Here is a 5,780-nt window from a genome sequence, read left to right on the forward strand (position 1 = left end):
AGGAAGCCCTCCCTTTAAGGACCTGGCTGGGAAGGGCTGTCCGTCCGCCCGCTGAGGGCTCCAGGGTCTCCGGCTCCCCACCACCCCTCCTGGCTCTTAGCTGTGCAACACACAGACACACACACACACACACACACACACACACACACACACACACAAAGCTGCTAGAGCAACGTGAACAGATACCCACTTCGTCTAAAGTGATGACAGTGTCCCCTAAGCCCCCAAAGGCAAGGCTCTCTGGTTAAAATGGTTTCAAGATGAGTACTTTTCCGAATAATAACACTTCTGTTAAAAAGTTAGGAAGAGACCGGATTGAAGAGTGAGGCTTGGTCCCAAACGTAGGGAAGCCCTCCCTGAAACTGCAGCCCCACGCTGGCGGGCCCACCACGCAGCGAGCTGGAAGTGAGAGAGGACCGCATCCCACCGGTTGGCGCAGGTGGGCAGGGCAGGGCGCACGGAGGGACGGTCGCAGGGGCATCTGCTGCGAACGCAGGTGGCGGGAAGTGCCTGGCCTGGCCCTGCTGCTGAGACCTGATAAAACAGGAGCATGAGGTCCTGGCCCACGTGGTGCTGCATCGTCCTGCCCGGGAGAGCGAAAGGAAGACCGAAGTGAGCTCTCATTGGCGGGCCTGGGGAAAACGGAAATCCCTTCTGTGTGGGCTGACGCACAGAGCAGGGGGGACGCTCACCGTCCTTCACACACCCCTCCGGCTGACATCATTTGGGCTGATGTCAGGGCTCTGCCCTTGCGTCCCATACCCACCCATCGTCTGCACTATCCAGAAGTTTCTCAAAGACATTCTTCCGTGCTGGCACTATTCCGGCTCCCCGGTGACCTCTGGTTCTCATTTCATAGCGCTTTGATTTCGAAGGGATGTGGAAAGGAGGAGATAGAAACACGTAGACAATCCACCCTCTTGGACTGAAAAGGTGACGGTGAGACCTGGAACCCGAGGGAGATGTCGGGGAGAGATGGGACACGAAACCAACCCAGGATCGACAATATTGCAACCGGGGGGCTCGGGAGAAGACAGTCAAGTAGGAGATTTCCACCTGCAGAGATTTGACAGTCTTGATCGGAGGCGCCAGCATCATTGGTGTCCAGGCGCCAGTGTTGAGTGGAGAGCTGTGCTCATGCTCCGGGGCGGCTTCACCTCTGCTGTTCGTGTTTAGCATCTGCGTTCCCATGGCAGCCATTCCAGGATTCCTGTATCTTCCTCTTCCACGTAATCCTTGTCGTCCTTCAAAGGCGAAAACTCGTTCCGTGTCCTGTGTGGACATCCGTGCAGACCGGTCTTGTCCACACTGGCAGTGCGGTCCACTGTACTTCGGACGAGCGCCCCCTATGGACTAGGATGCAGCAGTGAGCATCCCAGGTGCCCCTTCTGAGTCACTTGAGAATCTCCTTGTCCGTGTGTCCTTTGGCGCTTGTAGAGACATGGCATCCTTTCAAAGGCCGCAGCCCGTGGGTGCCTAGAGGTGGGGCGCTGGCCACCGAGCTGCTGAGTCTTTAGGGCCCTCGTGTGCGTCAGTTGACGACTCAGCGCCCTGCTCTTCTCTGCCCTGGATGCGGGGAGTTACCTTTCTCTGCTCCTTTCTCCCTGCCACGGGGGCTCTGGTGCAGGATGGGAGGGAGGAAGGAGAGGAAGTGGGGTGTCCACACCCACTTTCTGCCTCAGGCAGGTCTCCTCGGTGCTCCTGCTCTTATGGAGCAGCCCCTCCCCCGGGAATCCCGACTCCAGCCCCCACCCCCAGCCCATGGTGCCCCCCACTGCTGGCCCTGGGATGCCCGCCTTACCCGCGTAAGTGGGAATGGCATCTGCTGGTCTGATATCCCAGCTGCCTTGTCACCCCCTTTGGGTATCTTCATTCTTCCAATACCTGTGTACATTTTCTGTGTTAAATTCCCTTTGTTTGGGGCGCCCGTGTGGCTCAGTTGGTTGAGCGTCAATTACTTGGTTTTGGCTCAGGTCATGATCTCGTGGTTCATGAGTTTGAGCCCAGCATCGGGCTCTGTGCTGATAGCATGGAGCCTGCTTGGGATTCATCTCTCTCTCTCTCTCTCTCTCTCTCTCTCTCTCTCTCAAAAATAAATAAACTTAAAAAAATTTAAATTGCCTTTGTTTGAAATTCTACCCTGGCTTCTGTTTTCTGACCGGACCCCAAAGGATGCAACGTGTCCAAGTAGCTTCTCAACAATTCATTTATTGATTAAGAAAATATGTGCTCTTTCCACGTGCCAGGCACAGTGCCGGATGCCAGGGATTTAAAACTAAAAAGAGAAGTAACAGAATAAATACCTGTTGTCTTAAAATCCAGTGATTGAAAGCTGCGTGTGAGGGACATCCTTCCCGCCTGGAGCCCCTGAAGCGCCCCCAGGCCCTGGAGATTAATTAGACAGCTTTGTGCTTTGGGTACAGACCAGAACGCTCTCACGGAAGGGGTTTCAGAGTGTACATAGACCGCCGTGTTCCCGCTAGTGGTTAAACGTCAGATTCTCATTTGGACTTCCGTTCTGGCTCTGAAGTGACCGGGGATGGTTGTGGCAGCTGAGGACTGAAGCCTGCATTTTACATGAGGCTGGAGTTTCGCAGCTGCTGACTCCTGCCATCCTGCCAGGAGTGTTCCAGCTCTGAGTGCAGAGACAGCCAATTTCTACTCCACCTCTGGCACTTATCAAGGGCACAGATGTCCTAAAACCCCCTTATATTCTTGGAAGAAGAAGGGTCAACATCACTGCTGAACATTCTCGCAGCCGACGCCCGAGTGTTCAAAGTGGGGTAAAGCCCTTGAGATGGCTTTGACCCCTCAGAGTGCCAAGTGCCCCTTCTGAGCCAGTTTCCACATCCTCCTGATGGGAGCTGAGGTCTCAAGCTGTGTGAGGAGGGCCCTTGCCAGACACGCCCTGGACTCTGGGCTCTGGGTCTCTGGGTCTCTGGTAGGGCTCCGTGTGGCCCTCCCGCCAGAGCTCTGCACTGTCCACACACAAACTGATGTATCAGTCGGCATTTATCAACCTCCGAAGCGCCATGCCCAGAAGTGACATTTCCCAGGAATCGAAGCCTTTAGAAGCTTGCGGGGCACGCGATGTGATAGGTGGGTGATTCATTGGGCTACTGGGCCATTTGGAGTTTCCTTGACTATGCGGGTGCTGCCTGGTACCCTGGACGGTGATAAATGATGCTCTCCTAGGAGCTTGGTCACAGAGAAGGTTTCTCTTGGGCTGGTGAGCTGTACAGTTGCATTGGTGTAGAACAGAGTTCTTAATTGTTCTTTTTTGAGGAATGAACGTGGACCCATTGAGAATTTGATCAAGGCTGTGGACCCTTTCAACTAGAAAACATATTTGCACATAATTCTGTGTACAGTCTCCTTTAAGCCCATAGGTCCACGGCCCCAGACCAACAACCCCTGATATAGAGTATCCTGATGCATGCTGGGAGAACTGGAAGGCACTTTACGCACAAGAGATTTGCCCTGTGATGCAGTCCCATGCCATGCTTGGCTTTTGGGGCATTCGGCCCCCAAAAACCGAAGAGGGGCAAAGGCTGCGCAGTCACGGCCAATGGGAGTTCAAGTTCGTGTGCTCGGACGAGGGGCCCCGTTCCCCTCTGTGCCATAGCTCTCTTTGGAGGTGGCTGAAGTAGCCGATGTCTGGGGTCTCCTTCACTGCAAACATCTCCACGTGGCTTCTGTTCCTATCACTGCATAGAAAGCAGGCCTCTCAAGTTTACCAACAACCTCGATCTTTCCAAAGTTGACGACACTTTCATTCTTCGTCTCTCATGAGAGTTCGGCAGCATCCAACCCAGCTGGTTGCTCTTTCCTCGAAATTTATTTCATCTGTGACTTCTATCAGGTTTTCTGCTACTTCTCTGGCCTCTTGTGCTCAGTCTCCCGTGCTGGTTCCTTCTCTTCTGTCGGCATCATAAGTGTCGGGGTGTCCTACAGCCCCATCCCAATATCCAGTTCATCTCTGCCTGTGTTATTTCTCTACATAGTTTCATCCAGTCCCATTGCCTTAAAATTCGCGATGCTTGATGTCTCCAGTCCTGACTGCTACTCTGAGCTCTGAGGCAGATGTCCAAGCACCTACTTGAAATCCCTGCTTGGGTAGAGAAGCATCTTGAAATCAACATGTCCAGATGAAGTTCACGACTGCAGTAAGATGCCGTTTTCCTGGGGCTCAAAGGGGGAGGCGACTAGTTAGCAAATTAAACATTTACGAAACACCCTTAATTGTTTTTTCTTTCCCCTTTTCTTGACCACCCAGGCTGTCTGAAAACCCAGCCAGACTTCCACCTCCAAAATAGATCACTGTTCCATCAGTGCTCTCCGTGTGCTCCTGTAGGGCGCCTTTCACCCGCACCTGTCACCTGGAGCGATGGAGACAGTTGTCTCATGGGCCTCCCGCTTCCTCTCCCACCTCCCAACCACGCTTCTGCCAGCAACCACAGTGACTTTTCATAAACACGTCTCAGCTGGTGATACAGCGTTCACCTTCTAAAGCATGCTGAGGCTTCCTGTTAGAACAAAATAAAGCTCTTTCCCACGCCCCCCACGACCTCCATCACCTGCCTATCTCAGACTCTCAAATTCTGCACTAGCTGGGCTAGTGTTGCAGCTAGGCTCCGTGGTTCTTAAATATGCTAGGTTCTTCTTCCCTGGGCCTAGAGAATTCTAGAGGAAATAGGACACTCATCGATCTTCGTGTATATGCTGCCTTATTTCATCAATCATAGCCCAAGCCCTTGAGAGCGGGGACCCGATTTTATGCCCCATACCTTCAACATCTCCACCTTTGCCTCCAGCCACCCGCCTTTGTCTCTAGGACAGTATCTTGCACTAATTCATTTAAGACTTTATTTATTGAGCACCTATTTACATACCAGGCTCTGTGTTAAGTACTGGGAATGTGGATGTTAGATGCTGAGAATTGTTTCTCTCTTAGTCTAGAAATAGGAGCCATCGCATGGTGATGGGAGTGAAGAGATACTTGCCGTAAGAAATGTGAGATGCGTGAAAGCAAATTTCAGCTTGGGTAGAATTTTGCCGTTCTAATGAATTTTGAAAACTATCGCGTGGTATCTTTATTATTGCTTTGGGTTAGCGATAGACTAAATAGTGCCTTAGTTGCTTGCAAAAGTAAATATGATTTCCCAAAGTGCTAAATTCACTTCTAGGCTGTAGCTGAGAGAGTCACACGTAATGGGAACTTATGCTGTTCCTAACTCAGGTAGACAACAAGCAAGGTAAACCCTTCCACGTCTTCCTTCCCCTGCGATAAACTTCTTCTGCTCAGAGTTTTGCTGGAAACACAGCAGAACTATAAATCCAAGCATGTTAAAGAAGAGACTGTTACTCTTTTAGCCACACTCTTCTTTCCGACTTACACAACTACTACAAGATGTTAGGTGTGAGGTTATCTGTGTTCAGGTGTTATATTTAATGGGAAGACTCTACCTTACATCTTTGCTTCAAAGCTGTGCTGTGTCTTAAAAAAATTTTTAAACCAGCCTTGCCAGGTTTTAGCCAAAAGCTTCCTTGCTAGTATAAATGTAATTAGCTACCAGGTATAAACATTGCTTAGAAGCTTAGCTTGTGGAGTTTAGTGAGCAAGTGTAGGCCTTCCTTGTAAATATTAAGCTGCTAATTACAGAAGATCAGAACAGCTTGGTTCGTCTTAGACAGAGCTGGGATATTCTGTGCTGGCGAAAGATCACAGGGGGCTTATGGAAGTGAGTGATATGGTGTTAGTTATTTAAACAAATTTTTTA

At 51.0% G+C, this 5,780-nt stretch overlaps 1 long non-coding RNA gene across 1 annotated transcript; it reads left to right on the plus strand.

Annotated features, from left to right (window-relative positions):
- Window positions 1-1,066: 1,066 nt before the first annotated feature.
- Window positions 1,067-4,242, plus strand: LOC109252343 (uncharacterized). Its single transcript, XR_002073947.2, has 2 exons — window positions 1,067-1,366; window positions 4,005-4,242. It is a non-coding gene; the product is annotated as an uncharacterized LOC109252343 (long non-coding RNA).
- Window positions 4,243-5,780: the final 1,538 nt, after the last annotated feature.

This window comes from Panthera pardus, unplaced genomic scaffold (genome assembly GCF_024362965.1).
Source record: "Panthera pardus isolate Hobbes unplaced genomic scaffold, ASM2436296v1 HiC_scaffold_9, whole genome shotgun sequence".
NCBI lineage: Eukaryota > Metazoa > Chordata > Mammalia > Carnivora > Felidae > Panthera > Panthera pardus.